Below are 20013 nucleotides of genomic sequence, written 5' to 3'. Positions count from 1 at the left end.
AGAGAAGTGTTTTATCACTTCATTGGAGAAGATTTCACATCTTGTTGTATTGTTTTTTTTTTTTTTCTTTCTCATTTTCCTTCTTGTTTCTCTTCTATCCCTATTCTTTCTCTCCTTGTAATCGATGGATGACAATGATAAAGTCACCATCATGCCTATGAAACTAAGCGATACGAACTATGTAACATGGGCTTCAATCATGAAGCACCATATATGGGGAAAAGGCTTATGGGGGATTGTGGATGGTTCCGATTCGGAACCTAAGCTATCTCTTACTAAAAAGGAGGGAGATAAAGACGTCCCTCTATCGGAAGAAGAGAAAATCAAGGCTATTGCCTCATACGAGAAGAAATGGAAAGAATGGAGAATATCTCATGCGAAGATAATGTCATGGCTTATCAATAGCGTTGACATTAAAAAATGCTCAAGTCTTGCCAAATTTGATCATGCCGATAAGGCATGGGAATACCTTAAGAATATGTATTCCCTTAAAGATATTGCACACGTGTGCAACCTCCAAGAAAAAGTTCGAATGATGACACAAGGAGACAAAACTATTCGTGAATATTACAATGGGTTGTCCGAACTTTGGGAAGAACTTTTCCTTTTAGAACCAAAGTGGCATTGTGCCGAAGACATCGAGCTTCGTCAGAAACAACTCGATGTTGAACATTTTTACCAGTTTATCACTGGATTAAGGCCGGAATTTGAAACCACTAAATCGGCCCTACTTCACTGGGGAAAAATTCCTTCTATTGTTGAAACTATTGAAGAGTTAACAATGGAAGAAAATCGTCTCCGGAAAGGTTCTTTAAAAATTGAAGATGATTCCGTTTTAGCCGTGTCTAGACCAGGGAATCATGTTCGATCGTATAGGCCTCCTCACTTTAACCGACAAAATGGTGACTATGATAAGAAGAAAGTTATTTGTCATCACTGTCATGAACCGGGACACTACAGGCCACAATGTCCCAAACTTAAGGAGCTGAGAGAAAAAAGAGCTGCAATTGCTGGATCGGAGCCTAAAGATCAGGATGCACCAGTTTCCCTGGCCCAACTAATGGAGATCCTTCAGCCTCTCATCAAAGGTGCCTCTTCCTCATCTGAAGCTTCAACCGGCGCAGCAGCCTCATCTTTTTCTGATTTAGGTAAAATTTCTTGGCTTCTTGACTCTGGTGCATCTTTTCATATGACCCCAAATAATCAAAGTCTATCCAAATGTGTTAAAAATAAAACAAGTGTGTCAAAGGTCTTTACTGCTGATGGGACTTCTCTTGAAATAGAAGGAATAGGAGATTTTGAAAAAATTTATAAAACAAAAAATTTTTTTATTCCAGAAATTAGACATGTTCCCAAATTAAATTTAAATCTTTTATCTGTATCTCAAATTTCTGATTATGGGTGTAATATTTCTTTTTCTTCTCATGGTTGTTGGGTACAGGATCGCTAGTCAGGCAAGCTGATTGGGGAAGGCCATAGAGAAGGAGGACTCTATTACATGGATTTTTTGGAAATGCCGAAGAAAGCTTTTTGTTATAATATTCAAAAAATAGAGTTGGAACTGTGGCATAAGAGACTTGGTCACCCACATATAGCCAAAATCCAACATTTTCCAAATCTAGGGAAATTTTGTAACTCTGAATCATTTGATTGTAAAGATTGTATTTTCGGCAAAATGAAAAGATTACCATTTCAGAACAGAACCTTTTTCTCTTCAAGACCACTTGAATTAATACACTCGGATGTTTGGGGTCCTGCACCAGTAATTTCTAAAGGAGGATTTGTTTACTATGTTATTTTTGTCGATGATTTCTCCCGACATACGTGGATGTACTTTCTCAAACATAAGTCTGAAGTATTTTCATACTTTCAAACTTTTCATAATATGGTTAAAAACAAATTTCAAAATGATATTACTATTTTTCGCACAGATTCAGGGGGAGAGTTTTTATCCACAGATTTTCAAAATTATCTTAAATTGCATGGCATCACACATCAAAGATCTTGTCCTTATACACCTCAACAAAATGGACTGGCAGAACGAAAACATCGCCATATTATAGAAACCACTAGAACTTTATTAATAGCAAATCAAGTCCCTAAAGACTTTTGGGCAGAAGCTGCCTTAACTGCCATCTATCTCATTAATAGGATGCCATCTTCTTCGTTACAAAATATCACTCTCATTGAAAAACTTATGAACATTTCTCCAGACTACTCTAGATTAAGAATATTTGGGTGCAAATGTTTCATATTTACTGACAAAAATGATAAACTTTCCCCTCGTGCGATTCCCTGTGCCTTTTTAGGATATGCTGAAAACCAGAAAGGTTATAGATGTTTTGACTTCAAAAATAATAAACTATATGTGTCTAGAAATGTTTCCTTTCTTGAAAGGAGAGCTTCTTTGATTTTAGAAAATTAAAAGACGTCACTGAGTACTCCTTTTTGCTAGATCTAACATCAACATCTGATGAATATGACCTTGATTGTAACTTTGATGATGATCCAAGAATTATTGATCTTAATGTTGAAAATGAAGTTCATAGAGATACTAGTATTCAATATTCCAGGCGACAAGAGTCTAATACTCCATGTGCACTTGAGAAATATTCTAACATTCCAACTAGACAATCATCCCGGATCTCGAGGCCTCCAGAAAAGTTTGTATCATACGAGTCTTTCTCACCCACATATAGGGCAGTTATTGCATTAATTCACTCATATGAAGAACCATCCACATATTTTCAAGCAAAAAATGATATCAAATGGATAGAAGCCATGAAAGTTGAATTAGATGCACTTGAAAAGGCTTCTACATGGAATATTCAAGATCTTCCTCCAGGGAAGAAAACTATAGGATGTCGATGGGTTTATAAAATTAAAACCAAGAGTGATGGTACTCTTGAAAGATATAAAGCCCGTTTAGTAGCCAAAGGTTATGCCCAAGAATATGGGATTGATTATGAAGAAACCTTTGCTCCGGTGGCTCGTATGACTACTGTCCGAACCTTAATTGCCTTAGCTTCTATCAAAAAATGGTCTATTTTTCAAATGGATGTCAAAAATGCTTTTTTAAATGGAAAGCTAGTTGAAGAAGTATATATGGAACCCCCTCCTGGTCTAAGTATTCCTAAGGGTAAAGTCCTTCGCTTAGAAAAAGCTCTTTATGGACTTAAACAAGCACCAAAAGCTTGGTATGATAGGTTTAGTCGTGTTATGATTGATATTGGTTTTCAATTCTGTTTAACTGACACTGCTTTGTTTATTAAGAATTCTGATGCAGGGATCATTGTGCTTCTTCTCTATGTGGATGATATGATCATCACCGGAAGCGATAAACAGGGAGTTGAAACAATCAAAACACTTCTTAAATCTCATTTTGAAATGACTGATTTGGGCTTGTTGAGATATTTTTTAGGCATTGAAGTTGCTTATTCTCCTAGAGGATATTTATTATCTCAGACTAAATTTGCTTTTGATATTGTTTTCAGGTCTGGTATTACTGATGATAAGAAAGTTGACACTCCAGAAGTTGTTAATGTTAAAATGAAGATTGATGATGGAGAACTTCTTGCAGACCCTACTCCTTACAGACAGCTTGTCGGGGCACTTTCCTATCTATCCATTACCAGACCAGATATAGCACATGCTGTTCATACAGCAAGTCAATTTCAACATGCTCCTACTTCTGTTCATATGGGAGCAGTCATGCGTATTATCAGATACATCAAGTCCTTTCTTTCACGAGGACTTTTCTTATCTTCCTCCTCTTCTCTTGATTTAATTGCATATACTGATGCTGATTGGGGAGGTGATCCCAATAACAGACACTCAACCACTGGCTTTTGTGTCTTTTTAGGGGAATCATTAATCTCGTGGAGGTGTAAAAAGCAGCAGAAGGTATCTCTCTCATCCACCGAAGCTGAATACAGAGCCATGACAACCACGACCATGGAAGTAGTTTGGCTCTGACGACTGCTTGCTGACATGGGAGTTGAAGCAACAAAGGCTTCACAAATGTGTTGTGACAACAAAAGTGCGATTTACATTGCCAGTAACAGAACATTCCACGAACGCACCAAACACATCGAAATGGATTGTCACTACGTCAGAGAGGAATATCTACACGGGATAATTGATCTGCCATATGTCACTTCAGAATATCAGTTAGCAGACCTCTTTACAAAGCCTCTCGCTGCTCCCCGATTTCACTTTCTCTTAAACAAACTTTCGCTCATTGTACCGTAAGTTTGAGGGGGAGTGTTAAAATGTAAAACTGTACATATATGTATATATAATAATATTATATTATTATATATATATAAATACATTTTTAATTTCTTTCTTTTCTGTATTTTTTTTCCTTTATTTTTATTTTTTGTCTTTATGTCATCTAGTTCAGTTTGAACTAGAATGACTGTTGCTAGTCAAGTCCTGTCCAGACTTGACTAGCAATAGAGCTGTTGGACTGACACAGTCCAACAGCTCTTAATAGAGCTGTTGGACTGACACATTCCAACAGCTCTAAATAGAGCTGTTGGACTGTGCCCAACAGCTCTATTGAGTCCTCTTTCAGCTGTGTATATAAAGGGGTGCAGCCCCTCTTGTATTTCACTCCAATGCTTCTTAAGCAATTGGTTTTTCATATCAATAAAGAATACATTTTTATTTTTATTTTGTTTCCAGTTATACCCTTTTTAAGGGTTATGCTTTAGTGTCATTCTTGACACTTGCTCTTGTTAATCAAAGCTCGTGTTTCGAAGATCCCCATTTCATTTCAGACTTGAGCAACTTGAGTGCTCTTGTGTGCAAGAGCAATGGCACTTGTGTATGATTGTGCGGTGGCACTTGTTCATGTCTGTGTACAATTGGAGTAAAGACGTAACCATGCAGATATGCATCAGGGATAAGTGCACGGAATAGTTAATTGATGCATAAAAACTGGAAATTAGAATGTAGCAATTTTTCTATTGTAGGGCCAATGAAACAGGATTATATTAGTGGAGGGATCTCATACTTGAGTGTCGGATTATTTCCAGACTGCCTTAGCCAGTAGAAGATAAAAGGTGCCATTTCTTGTTTGTTGTGGGAAAACAGTTGGAAGATCTGCACTGCGATTGATTAGGTGTTCCTCTTGTTAAAATATATATATATATATATATATACTTATATATATACATTCGTATATACTTATATATATACATTCGTATATATATAAGTATATATATACATATATGTATATATATACATATTCTTTTTAGTGAAATACCCGATAGGGGTATTCTTGTAAAACTGCAAATGTACTTTTAATTTTTTTACTTTTTTTTTTCTTTTTCCTTTTTTACCTTTTTCTTTTTTTCATTTTTACTTTTGTTTGAACCACAAGGGGCCCCACTCTTGTAGTCGTTGGGGCCCCAACGGTCAGATTTCTGACCGTTGGGGGCTCCCAACGACTACAAGGGAGCCCCATTGTGGTCCCTTCTTAGTGCCCTCCTCCTCTATAAATAGAGGAGGTGTTCCTCTCTTGTAAGCATGGGTTTTTACACCCTTCTCTCCCTTTCTTCAATAAATCCAACTTATGACTTTAAGTCATTTTCTATATTTGAGAGTTTGTGTGTGCACATTTGGTGTTTGTGTTCTTGGCTCTAGTAGTCACTCTTAAAGAGTGACTTTTTGCTCTATTGGTGCTTCCGCCTCTTTTCATTTCATGGTATCAGAGCAAGGTTGGTGATTGGGCTTTTCCTTTGTCATCTTGGAACGCGTGCCTCTCAAAGTTTTGAAGAAAGGAAGTATATTTGGTGCCGATGGAACGCGACTCTAAAGTGAAGCTTTCTTTCAAGCTAAATGGGTCCAACTATCTCATGTGGGCCTCCGCTATGGAAAATCATCTAAGAGGTAAGAAACTTTGGGGCTTTTTTATGGGAACTACTCCCGAACCCTCTCTTGTTCTTACCAAAATTGAAAATGAAGTTGAAAAAGCTTTAGATGGCGATGAGCGCATCAAAGCCATTAATGAACATCAATCCAAAATTGAGGATTGGGAAAGTAACCATGCCAAAATTTTGGCATGGTTTATGAACAATGTAGACCTTAAAAATTGTGCTAATATTGCCAAATTTAGAAGGGCCAATGAGGCTTGGTTTTTCCTTAAGGGTATGTATACCCAAAAGGATCTTGCTCGGCAATTTTTTTGTCAAGAAAAAATTCGTTTCACCAAACAAATGGATATGAGTGTCCGGGACTATTTTAGCTCTCTAACCCCTCTTTGGGATGAACTTGCCCTTCTTGAGCCTAAATGGGTTGCTCCACAAGATATTGAACTAAGAAGGGAACAAATTGAAAAGGAGCACTTTTTTCAATTCCTTCATGGACTTCGCCCGAAATTTGAACAAGTGAGGGCATCTCTTCTCCATAGAAGCAAAGCTCTACCTATTGAAGATGCCCTTGCCGAGATATGTCAAGAAGAAACTCGACTTGGCTTGAACATTAGGAGTGATGAAGTTTTGGCCGTTAATAGGCCCGGATCGAATGTTAAAGCATATAGACCTCCTCACTTTAACAAAAATAGCAATGGGCCTAGAAAGGGAATTATATGCCACTATTGTAATGAACCGGGGCACATTAGACCGGTGTGTCCAAAGCTTAAAGGAAAGGTTGCCGCGGTTGGAGAAAGTTCTCCAAAGAAAGAAGAAAGTATCAAAGAAGGAGATATCAAATAAACTCTTAATCATATCTCTGAAGTTCTCCAACACCTTCTCAAGTCTTCTCCTTCAACATCCGGAGCCGCCATCGCCTACTCTTCATCACCTCCAGGTATGTGGATACTAGACTCTGGTGCTTCTTTTCATATGACATCTCATAAAAACTCTCTTTCAAATGTTTTTTCCGAACCCATGTCCTCCTATGTTTCAACAGCCGATGGAACGTCATTGAAAATTGAAAGTATTGGAACACTTGACTTCAAAAATTCTCAAAACTTTTTCGTTCCTAAAGTAAGAGTCGTTCCAAAAATTAATTTAAATCTCTTTTCCGTTTCCCAAATCACCGACCATGGATGCCAAGTCTCTTTCTCACCTAAAGATTGCACTGTGCAGGATCTCCAGTCAGGGAAGCTGATTGGGCAAGGCCATAGAAGGGGTGATCTCTATTTTATGGACTTTTTGACGCTTCCATCTAAATCATCTTGCAATCTTGTTAAAGACAAAAGTATTGGAATTTGGCATGAGAGACTTGGTCATCCAAATTTTGTAAAAATGTCTCTTTTCCCTTTTTTGAACAATACTTGTAAAGACAATCACATGACTTGTAAAGATTGTATTTTTGGGAAATCTAAAGCTACTCTGTTTCCTCAAAGAAGTTACTTTACCACTCGGCCATTTGAACTTGTTCATTCCGATGTATGGGGACCCTCTCCAATTTTGCCTAAAGGAGGTTTTTCGTATTATGTGGTCTTTATTGATGACTTCACTAGATTTACGTGGATATACTTCCTAAGTCGCAAATCCGAAGTCTTCTCCTTCTTTAAAGAATTTCATGCAATGGTTAAAAATCAATTTTTGGAAAATCTATCTATTCTTAGGTCCGATTCGGGAGGTGAATATATGTCTAATGATTTTCAAAGTTACTTAAAAGAAAATGGAATTTGTCATCAACGTTCTTGTCCCAACACTCCGCAACAAAATGGTCTTGTAGAAAGAAAGCATAGGCACATAATAGAAACTACAAGAACATTATTGATTTAAAAAAATATCCCAAAATCCTTTTGGGCCGAAGCGGTTCTAACCTCAATATATCTCATCAATAGAATCCCTTCATCTTCTTTGAAAAATCTTTCTCCATTTGAAAAACTTTACAATATGTCTCCCGATTATAAAAGATTAAGAATTTTTGGATGTAAATGCTTTGTTTTAACTCGCAAAAATGATAAACTTTCTCCTAGGGCTATTGAATGTATTTTTTGGGGATATGGCGAAAAACAAAAAGGATATCGATGTTTTGACATACTTAAGAATAAACTTTATATCTCAAAAGATGTCACATTCCTCGAAGAAGAAAATGGTTTTTTGCATCAACCAAATGAAAATATTGACTATTCCTTTTTATTTGACTTGTTACCTCAAGAAAACATCATAGATGATCATGTTGATCCTAGTGAACCTCTTAATGAAGATCTTGTTGAACATCCAAATAATGATCAAAACTTAGAAGAAAATACTTCAAGACAAATACAAGTCTACTCTAGAAGGAATGAAAGAAATCCTCCTTGTGCCCTTGAAAGATTTTCTCAAAGTGAGTCGATAGAAGAAACCTCTCAAAGAAGATCAAATCGCATTCCCAAGATACCAAATAGATTTGTTTCTTATGACTCTTTTTCTCCTAATTATCGAGCATGTCTACTTGCTCTTCACTCCTTTCATGAACCATCTCATTACAATGATGCTAAACAATATGCTCATTGGAATGAAGCTATGGAACTTGAACTTAATGCCCTTAAAAGGGCGCAAACTTGGGAAATCATTGATCCTCCCAATGACAAGAAACCCATTGGATGTACCCCCACAAGGGTCTAACAAATTTGTTATTGCATAGAGTAACTCAGAGAATACAAGGCCACAAAGGGCCTATTTATAATACAAATGGACCACTAGGGAGCAGCCCCAATATGGCCCCAAGAGTCATATTTATAACCGTTGGGAGCAGCTCCAACAACTATATTGGAGTTGCCCCAAAAACACAAAAACCGAAAAAACAAAAAAACAAAATAAAAATAAAAGTAAAAGATTGTCAGTCCTTAATGGGCTGACGCCTATTATAATAAAAGACTGAAATACCCTTGCTGGGTATTTTGGTTTACAACAAATATATATATATATATATATATATATATATATATATATATATATATATATATATATTAACACTCCCCTCAAACACATGGTGGAACAACCGAGAGTTTGCCAAGTAGGAAGTGAAATATGGGAGACAGAAGCACTTTATTGAAGAAGTCTGCTAGTTGATACTCGGATGGAACGTAGGGCAATGTGATGGTCTTCCTCAGAATTTTTTCACGAACATAGTCACAATCTATTTCGATATGTTTTGTCTTCTCATGAAATGTGTGATTACATGCAATGTATACAACGCTCTTGTTGTCACAGCATAACATTGAAGGTTTCACAATATGTACTCCCAAGTCTTCGTGAAGTTGTCTCAACCATACCAATTCAGACGTAGTTGTTGCTATGACACGATACTTAGTTTAAGTAGAGGAGAGACACCTTCTGCTGCTTTTTGGATCGCCATGAAATTAAGAAATCGCCTACAAACACACATAAATGAGTGGTTGAGCGTCTATCATTTACATTCCCTTCTCGGTCAGAATCAGAATATGCAATGACTTCTAATGAGGAGGACGATAAAAACAAGCCATGATTAATGAATTTCTTAATAATCTAACAATTCTCGTTACAACACTCATATGTACTGTAGTGGGAGCATGCTAAAATTGACTAACAAAATGAATAACATGAGATATCAGGACGAGTAATAGAAAGATAAGACAAAGCCACAATCATTTGTCTATAAGGAGTTGAATCCTGCAATAGCCCTCCATCATCTTTCTTCATTTTGATATTTATGACCTTCGGAGTATCAACCAGTTTTTCATCCGAGTGTCCTGATCGTTCAATGATCTCAGCTGCGTACTTAGTTTGTGACAAAAAATAACCACGAGGTGAGTAGGCCACTTCTATTCCAAAAAAATATCGTAAAAAACTAAGATATGTCATATCAAAGTTGGCTTTGAGCACATCTTTGATATGATAACTCCCTGCCTATCATCTCCTGTGATTATAATATCATCTACGTAAAGTAATAAGATCACAATCCTTACATTGGAAGACTTAACAAACAACACAGTGTCAGTAAAACAAGATTTAAAATTAAGCTGCTTCGTTACATTACTGAACCTATCATACCAAGCTTTGAGAGCTTGTTTTAAGCCATACAAGGCTTTGCGCAACCGAAGAGTTTTTTTATGTGTTAATTCCAAGCCTTGCGGAGGATCCATGTAAACTTTCTCGTCCAGATTACTATTCAAAAATGCATTTTTTACATTCATTTGAAAGATAGATCATTTTTTAATTGATGATATGAAAATGAGAGTTCTCATAGTCATTTAAGCAACTGGAGCAAATGTTTCGTCATAGTCTATTTCATATTCTTGACTATATCCCTTGGCTGCTAACCTAGCTTTGTATCTTTCTAATGTTCTATCCCATTTAATTTTTACCTTGTAGATCCATCTACCTCCTTTATTTCGTTGGGGCGTTCCCTACTGAGCGACGCGCTGTACTCTCTAGGCCCGGAGGCAGTGATAAATGTGCAAGGGTTGCTAGGTCGTCGCCCAGAAGCGACGCGTCACACCGGCGCCCGGGTGTGGTGTCAAATAGGCAAGGGTTCCCTCACTTTGTTGGACGGGTGGGGGTAAAGAAGTTAGTCCAAGACCATAAAATTAGGTTAGCCACTTGGAACATAGGGTCTTTAACTGGTAAGTTGGTAGAGTTAGTAGATGTTATGTGTAGGAGAAAGATTGATATTTTATGTCTTCAAGAGACCAAATGGGTAGGTGAGAAAGCTAAAGTGATAGAACCTTGGGGATATAAGATTTGGTATACAGGAATAAATAGGAATAGGAATGGAGTAGGGATTGTTATGAGTCGTCAGTTTATAGATAATGTAGTTGAGGTCCGTAGGAAGGGTGATAGAATTTTACTTATTAAATTAGTATTAGGTACGGATATTATTAATATTATTAGTGTTTATGCACCTCAAGTAGGTTTAGATGATTCCATTAAGCATCAATTTTGGGAAGATTTAGATGGAGTAGTACAAGAGACATCTTATGGAGAAAAGCTTTTCATCGGCGGTGACCTTAATGGACATGTAGGCATTAGTAGGGATGGATTTGAGAATATCCATGGAGGCTATGGTATAGGAGAAAGAAATGAAAGTGGAGAAAGGATTTTAGATTTTTGTTTGTCCTATGATATGATCTTAGCAAACACTTGGTTTAGGAAGAGGGAGTCTCACCTAGTAACATTTAAAAGTGGGGTTAATACGAGTCAGATAGATTTTTTCCTACTTAGAAAGAGAGATAGGGGTTGTTGCATCGATTGTAAGGTTATACCAGGAGAAAGTGTAGCTACACAACATAGAGTCTTAATTTTAGATCTTAGAATTAGACAATGCCGCAAAAGGGATAGACATAGGATAGATCCTAGAATTAAGTGGTGGGCACTGAAAGGAGCTAAACAAGGAATGTTTGTAGAGCAGGTAGTTAAGGAAGTTGATTGGTGTCTCGAGGAGGATTCAGAATCAATGTGGAATAAGATAGCGGGTGGTATGAGAAAAGTAGCTAAGGAGGTATTGGGTGAGTCTAAAGGCGGTGCACCACTAGGTAAGGATACATCATGGTGGAACGAGGATGTCAAATTAGCTATTAAGGTTAAAAGAGAGTGTTATAGAAATCTAAGTAAGAGTCGTGATAATGAGAATTTGGAGAAGTATATGATAGCAAAGAAGGAAGCTAAAAAAGTTGTTCGAAACGCGAGGGCTAAGGTATATAAGGAGGTTTATGACAAGTTGGATACCAAAGAAGGCGAGAAGGATATTTATAGGCTTGCAAAGATGAGAGATAGGAAATCGAAGGATTTAGGTATGGTTAGATGTATCAAAGATGAAACGCAAAGGGTTTTAGTCAAAGATGAGGAGATTAAGGAGAGATGGAAAGATTATTTTGATAAGCTATTTAATGATAGTCATGCTCAAGATCTTGGAGACTTCTCCATTCCTTTTCATGAGATAAATCGTAACTTCATGCGCAAGATTCAAAAGAAAGAAATTGCAGAGGCTTTGAAGAAAATGAAATCAAGAAGGGCAGTTGGCCCAGATGGTATACCTATCGAGGCTTGGAAATGCTTGGGAGAGAAATGTTTAGAATGGTTGACAAATCTTTTTAACTTGATTTGGCGAACAAATAAGATGCCTAATGAGTGGAGGAAGAGTACTTTGGTGCCTTTATATAAGAATAAGGGTGATATACAAGATTGCACAAACTATCGTGGTATAAAACTCATGAGTCATACTATGAAACTTTGGGAGAGGGTGATTGAGTCTAGGTTGAGTAAGGTTGTCATGATATCGGAGAATCAATTTGGTTTTATGCCTGGAAGATCAACTATGGAAGCTATACATCTTCTTAGACAACTTATTGAAAGATATAGAGAGAGGAACAAAGATTTGCATATGGTTTTTATTGATTTAGAGAAAGCATACGATAGAGTACCTAGGGACGTTCTCTGGTGGACAATGATGAAGAAAGGTGTTTCTCTCAAGTACATTAGTATAATTAAAGATATGTATGAAGGAGTAGTAACCAATGTCCGCACTTGTGGAGGGGTGACAACCAATTTTCCGATAACGGTTGGGTTACATCAAGGATCTGCTTTAAGCCCTTTCCTATTTGCGATAGTGATGGATGAGCTTACGAGATCAATTCAAGAAAATGTACCGTGGTGTATGTTGTTTGCTGATGATATTGTTTTGATTGATGAGTCTAGAGCTGGGGTTAATGCTAAGTTAGAATTATGGAGACAGACATTGGAAGCTAGAGGTTTTAAGTTGAGTAAGAGTAAGACTGAATATATGGAATGTCGGTTTAGTAAGCAACGAAGTAGTGATGGGAGTGTAGTGAAGCTTGGTGAGCAAGATATACCGGTGAATGATTATTTCAAATATTTGGGATCCATCATTCAAAAGTATGGAGAAATTGATGGAGATGTAAATCATAGGATAAAGGTTGGGTGGATGAAATGGAAAAGTGCTACTGGAGTGCTGTGCGATCGTAGAATGCCATTGCGGTTGAAGGGAAAGTTTTATAGGACGACTATTAGACCCGCTTTACTATATGGTACGGAATGTTGGGCTGCCAAGAGACATCATATTCAAAAAATGAGTGTAGCTGAGATGCGGATGCTTAGATGGATGTGTGGAAATACAATAAAAGATAAGATTCGGAACGAAGAGATACGTAAGAAGGTAGGTGTTGCACCCATTGAAAATAAGATGCGAGAGAATCGTTTACGGTGGTTTGGACATATTCGGCGAAGGCCTAATGATGCTCCAGTTAGAAGGTTGGAGAAATGGGAAAATATATTAGTTAAAAGAGGTCGGGGTAGGCCTAGGAAGACTTGGATGGAGATGATAGGAAAGGATATGAATGCTTTGAACCTCACCGAGGACATGGCGTTGGATAGAAATGATTGGAGGAAAAGGATTCATGTGGAAGACCCAAAATGAATTTCTTTTTTGGTTCATATCGCTGACCCCAATTGTTTTGGGATGAAGGCGTAGTTGTTGTTGTTGTTGTTGTTGTAGATCCATCTACCTCCTATGGTCTTTCTTCCTTTAGGCAGTGTTTGGATTTCCCAAGTTTTTGCTTTTTCCAAGGTTTCTAATTCATCATTCATCGCTTTAATTCATTCTTGATGATTTTTAGCCTCATGATAAGATTTTAGTTCTGAATGAGTGTATGGTCATGAGGGATGATCTATACCTTGGTTCAAAGGGATCATAAGATACAAATCTACTGGGAGCTTTAGAAATTCTTATGGATTTTCTAAAACTAAACAAATCTATATCTTGGTTTTGAGAATACCTTTCTAAAGCACATGGTGGATGATCTTCGGTACGTCGAGCATATGTTTGTATATTATTGTGAGATGAGTCTATATCATTAAGACCCATTCACACTATCACTTGCATTATGCATGTCTTCATTTATACTCTCATGTGTGTCATGAATATTTTGACACCTTTCATGTTCATTGACAAGGCAAAAAAAACGAATAGTCACAACTTTCTTGGATTTTTTCTTTGCAAAAACCAATTTCATTTTCAAGAAAAGTGACATTTCGAGAAACATACAATTTGTCTCTTTTAATGTCCTAACATCTATATTCCTTTTGGCTTTCACCGTAACCTAAAAAATACAAGGGATTGCTTTTGGAGAAAGTTTGTCATTCTTATTGGTAAAAATAAAGCATTTGCAGCAAAAAACCCTTAACCTTTTATAATCGGGAAATGTTTTAAAAAGTTTTTCAATAAGAGAGATATTTTCAATGTTTTTGGAAGGCATTCTATTTATCAAATAGACTGTCATAAGGGCGACTTCGGCCCAAAAAGCTTTTGAAACATTTTTATACACAAGAGGTGTTTTAGTGGTTTCAATAATGTGTCTATGTTTCCTTTCAGCCTATGTCACATAGGTGCGGGTGCGACACGGGTGCAGCGCAATTCTAAAATTTTTGGACACGGGGACTCAACTATATATATATATTAAATATATATAATTATATATATAACAATAAATTAACACATAAAGATTGTAAAATTTAAAGCAAAAATAAAAAAGCAATTCTTAACAACACAAACTTACCAAAATATAACACATAAAGAAGCTTGTGAGTGTGATAAACAACAAAACTTATCATAAATCTGCCTCATCGTTTGAATTAGAGGGAAGAACATGATCGAGGTAGTCCATGTTGAGAGTATGTAAATTATGCTCTCCCTCCAAGTCAAAATCTTCTGAATTTATCCCAATTCTTGGATGGTCCACAACTGCATCAAAAAATGACTATATTAGTATCTAACTTAAAACTTTGAATACAAATATTTAAACACAAACTTTGAATACAAAGAAAAAAAAAGTACATATACTCTTCTTTGGTGCGGCCAGAAATTAATCGTAGATTTGAGTGAACATAAACTAAATCCTATGCTCTTTTACTAGTGAGTTTGTTTCTTTTAATGTTGTGAATTTGAACATATGTACTCCAATTTCTTTCACAACAAGATGATGTAGCAGGTTGGGATAACAACTTCATTGCAATACGTTGCAGATTTAGTGTCTTTGATCCATATGTTGCCCACCAATTAAGGGGATCTTCCTCGTCCCTTGCCACGAGTGCTGCTAAAGAATCAAATCTCCCAGTAGAAAACTTGCCAAACTCACTATTTACAACCATAAACATGTGAGGATCATTAAAAAGTCTTCCCAAACATATCATTCTATTTCTTGATATCTCAGGATCTTCATTTGGAGAAACACGACCAAGACCTGCTGTCAACAATTTTTTGCATAATATTTTGGATTGAGAGAGTGTGCAATGCAATGCAAAGGTGTATTGCTTTTATCCCATCTTCTCACTAAAAATGAATGTACATGATTGTAAAATTCTGAATCATCAAGTGCAATATCTTTCTTCTCATGTTTAAAAATGATATTTTGAACTTTTTCAATCATATTGTCCCACATTTCATAAATTCTATGAAGCATGGGTACATCTCGGTCAATTTCTCTCAACATTTCCCAAATAGGCTCTGTAAACTCAACAAAATATGTAATTTTATCCTACCAAAAATCATCACAGATGCATTTTTTGATAGCTTGAGCCTTGACATCATCTTCAGTATGATAAAAATCCCAATCTTGATCAACCACCATCATCATCAATGCATTCTTGAGTTGCTTAATTCTTTTCATCATAACAATGAGAGAAACAAAACGAGTTTCAACAACTTTCAGTAACTTGAGATCAGAATGCCTATTAAATATAGAAAGAGCATGATGATGGTTTACAACAAAATTTCTAATATTTCGAACACCATGCTCTATTTCCTCAATCCATAAACACATTTCACGTGCATGTGTATCATCTTTTGATGGATTGCATATACTCTTAAGTGCCAAATTTAAACTCTGTGTTGCACAAGGAGTCCAAAAAATATGTGAATATGTATCTTCACTTGCCAAATTCATTCCTGCACGATTGCAAACTGGAGCATTGTCAGTAATGATTTGCACCACACTTTCTTCACCCACTTCTTTTATCACTTCGACAAATAATCTCTTTAAATATTCAGCATCTTTATACTCTCCAGATGCATCAACAGTCTTCAAAAAGATTGGCCCATTAAGTGAGTAAGCAATGAAGTTTATCAGTGGTCACCTTTGTATATTTGTCCACCCATCAGAAACAATTGACACTCCATGTCGTTTTCATGCAAATTTTTGGGTCTCTAACAAGTCTTCAATATTATTTTTTTCCTCTGCAAGAATGACTGTTCTTAGTTTTTCTGAACTAGGAGGCACATAACCACTCAAATTACAATTAGCCAAAGATGTAATCATATCTTTCCAGTATGGACTTCTAGCTACATTAAAAGGAATTGAGCTTGAGTAAAAGAATCGACCAATCTTTTTATCAATTTATGCTTTTGCTATGTTTTTGAATGACGCTTGTATTGTTTTATTGCTTTTCATCTTTCTTTTCTTTAAAAGCTCTTCTTGTATATCACTAGCAATAGAAAAAGACAATTTAATCGAATCGCTTCTCATCTCTGCAATTTTCTTCTTTTCAGCTTCCTCTTGTTCTTTTTTTAATTGCTTTAACATGTCTTGTCAACCCCAGAACATGCCCTAATTCCTTGACCACGAATATGCAAAAGATGTGCTTTCACATGCGTATAAAAACCTATGAAAACAATCTTACATAGATTACAATGAAACTGCACATTCCCACCACCACCACTACTAGCTTTTACCCCTTTTGTCACAAGCCTCCAAAGTGGTTAAAAAACTTCTAATTCAGGGTTAGAACTTGAACCAAATGTATTGACACTACCGCTAGAACTCGCCATTATATATGAAAAGTTAAAACTGAAAAGAAAATAAGTAAATAAAATAAAGTTAATAAACACTTCAAAATAATAGTAATAGGAGCTTCAGGTTCGTTCCCTCCGTGTAAATCAGGTTCAAACCAGGCCCTCCTCTGCAAACCAGGTTCGAGATAGGGGGCCTACCCCCTATCTAACGCAAAAAGGAGGGGCAGGGCAAGCCCCTGCTGAACCTTATCAGTGCCAGGGGCTTCGCCCTTGCCAAAAAGCCAAAGGCAGCAGGGGAAACGAGGAGGGGTCGAGCCTCTCCTCATTTCCCTTTTGTTCGGTAGGGGTAAGAAGGAGTGGGGGAAGGAGGGGGCTCGGCTGACAGGCCGAGCCTTGCCACGTCGGACAGAAGGGAAACGAGGGGCCGAGCCCCTCTTCTATGAATCGAAGGCAAAGGGAGGGGCCGAGCCCCTCTTCTGCGAGCAGAGGGTGCAGGGAGGGGCTCGACCCCTCGTTTCCCTTCTGTCCGGCGTGGCAAGGCTCGGCCTGTCAGCCGAGCCCCCTCCTTCCCCCACTCCTTCTTACCCCTGCCGAACAAAAGGGAAATGAGGAGGGGCTCGGTCCCTCCTCGTTTCCCCTACTGTTCGGCGGGGCAAAGGCTCAGCCTGTCAGCCGAGCCCCCTCCTTCCCCCACTCCTACTTCTTACCCCTGCGATAAAAGGGAAACGAGGGGGGGGGGGGGGTTGAGCCCCTCCTCTATGAATCAAAGGCACAGGGAGGGACCGAGCCCCTCTTCTACGAGCAGAGGGTGCAGGGAGGGGGGCCGAGCCCCTCTTCTACGAGCAGAGGGTGCGGGGGGGGGGGGGGGGGGCTGCCTGACATAAGCGAAACGAGGAGGGGCCAAGCCCCTCCTTTGTGAATAGGAGACACAGAGAGGGGCCGAGCCCTTCTTTTGCGAGCAGAGGGTGCAAGGAGGGAGGCTGCGAGCAGATGGTACAGGAGGGTCGACATACCTGTTGAGTGTTGACGGAGGGGGAGACAGTGGCTTGCACCTGTGCGTACCGTCGCCAGAGTCTGGATCGCCGGCGTGGGTGTAGGAGAAAGCTGCAGGGGCTGAGGGGGAGAGGCAAAATTGAGAGGATAAGCCCCTTCCCCTGTCGATAAACCCCTTTTAAGGTTCGACTGTAGATGAAATTTGGATCTGGGTCGGGTCCGGACCCGACCCGGATCCAAAACATATTTTAAAAATCAAAATCGACATTTTTGGACTCGGTCAAAGTTGATCGAGTCCAAAATGTGGACGAACTCGGCCTCGACTTGTTAATAGAGTCTGACTCGGCGTTGACCGAGTCCGAAGCCGCACCCGTGTCGGGGCGTGTCGACTCGAGTGCGGCGCCTCCTTAGCCGAGTCTGTGTGACTTAGCTTTCATCTAGTCCATTTTGTTTAGGAGTGTATGGACATGATTTTTGGTGAATAATCCCATTTAGGTCAAGATAATTTTGAACTCTTTTGACACAAATTCTCTCTCGTTATCGGTTCTAAAGATTTGAATATTAGTTTTAAACTGATTCTTAATATAACAATGAAATTTTTTAAAACACTCAAATACTTTCAATTTTTGTTTTAGAAAAAATATCCAAGAATGTCTACTATAGTCATCTACAAACACAACGTAATAGGATACCCCTCATTTGGATACGACCGGAGCTGGTCTCCCTACATCCGAATGTATTAACTCGAATGGGTTCTTAGTTATAAAATGTCTTGGTTCAAAAGGCAAAGACTTTATTTTGCCAAGAATGCAAATGTCGACAAGTGTAATTTGGTCACGCTAGGATGTTCTAGTATTTTGTGCTAAATTTCTTTTATCTTTTTTTTCACAAAATTACAAAATGGTTGTTTTGGTAACTCAAGATTGTCCACAACATAGATATCTCCTCTTCTATAGCCTCGTCCAATCGGCTTTTTGGACTGGAGATCCTGTAATAGACAATCATTAGATGAAAATAATACTTTGCAACCTTGGTCCGTAATTTGAGAAATTGATCCAAGAGTCTATTCATATGCGAAAACCATCAAGATCATATCCATATGGTTAGATTTACCAAAAAACATATCTAACATGCACATTTTGATGGGGAAGACAAAGGGTGCACCACTTAGTGGGTAGACTATCCCCCTTTTCTCTCTCTCTCTCACACACACACACACACACACACACACATATATATATATATATATATATATATATATATAGAGAGAGAGAGAGAGAGAGAGAGAGAGAGAGAGAGAGGTAGCTGCCTACAACAGCCTACCGCGACTGAAACAAGGGTTTCCAAGTTGTTTTTCCTAAATCTGATCGCCCAGATGTGTTTGGCATAGTCGATTTGCTAGGAAACTACAATTGGACCGTGTTTTTTCAATAAAAAAACATGATTTTTTAAGCCTTACATATGTATGATATTTATAAAAAATTTACACCATCGATTTTCAAACCTTAAAAAAACTTACCTGCGTTCCTGAATCAAATAATGCAAAAGTTCATTTCTATAAGTTTTAACACATAGAACACATCTATACAGCAATATTCGAGAAAAACACGGAAAATAACCTTTCAAAAGCCCCGTAGGCATGGATCTGTGTTGGCAGCTACTCTCTACTGTATATATATATATATATATATATATATATATATATATATATATATATATATATTTGAGAGAGAGAGAGAGAGTTCTGACATATAATTATTGGAGATACTAAGGATTTGAGAAAACTGAAGGCAGATTCATCCTTGGACTTGAGTTGGATAAATCTTTGGGATTAAATAGGTAGATGTGTTTCCCTTTTTTCTTTTTGTTTTGCATTTCTTAGAAAGACCATCCCATCCATCTTAGATATGGAAATTCGGGGGGGGGGGGGGGGAAGTTATTTGTTTAGTCACTGTAGAGAAACCTGGAATATAGAGAAGAAAAATGCCATCCTATCCATCACAGGCCCTTGATCTTCTTAAAATCTTTATTCTTAAAATCAGTAAAATGATTTATAGTCCTCATCATACATAAGAATGACCAACATTTCTTCCTGAAACTCAATTTTTCTACTTCTCTCAGAAGAAATCAAAGACTTTCTAAGTACGGATATTTAACATTGGTTTTAGCATATTGTAGTTTATGAATATGCAATCATGCAGTGACCCTGATTTACTGCCACGTTTTCATTCTTCTGCTTGTGGTATCTCTCATTGAAACAAAACTTTTATTTAGAGATTTTGGGACATG

At 37.7% G+C, this 20013-nt stretch overlaps 1 protein-coding gene across 1 annotated transcript in view; it reads left to right on the top strand.

Moving 5' to 3' along the window:
• The window catches only part of LOC149845420 (protein VASCULATURE COMPLEXITY AND CONNECTIVITY-like), a 47345-nt gene that overhangs the window by 25928 nt on the left and 1404 nt on the right, over positions 1 to 20013 (top strand). The gene's annotated exons all lie outside the window — the stretch shown is intronic.

Source organism: Nuphar pumila, chromosome 2 (assembly GCF_984573655.1).
Source record: "Nuphar pumila chromosome 2, dmNupPumi1.hap1.1, whole genome shotgun sequence".
Taxonomy (NCBI): domain Eukaryota; kingdom Viridiplantae; phylum Streptophyta; class Magnoliopsida; order Nymphaeales; family Nymphaeaceae; genus Nuphar; species Nuphar pumila.
This window is presented reverse-complemented; position numbering and strand designations above follow the sequence as displayed.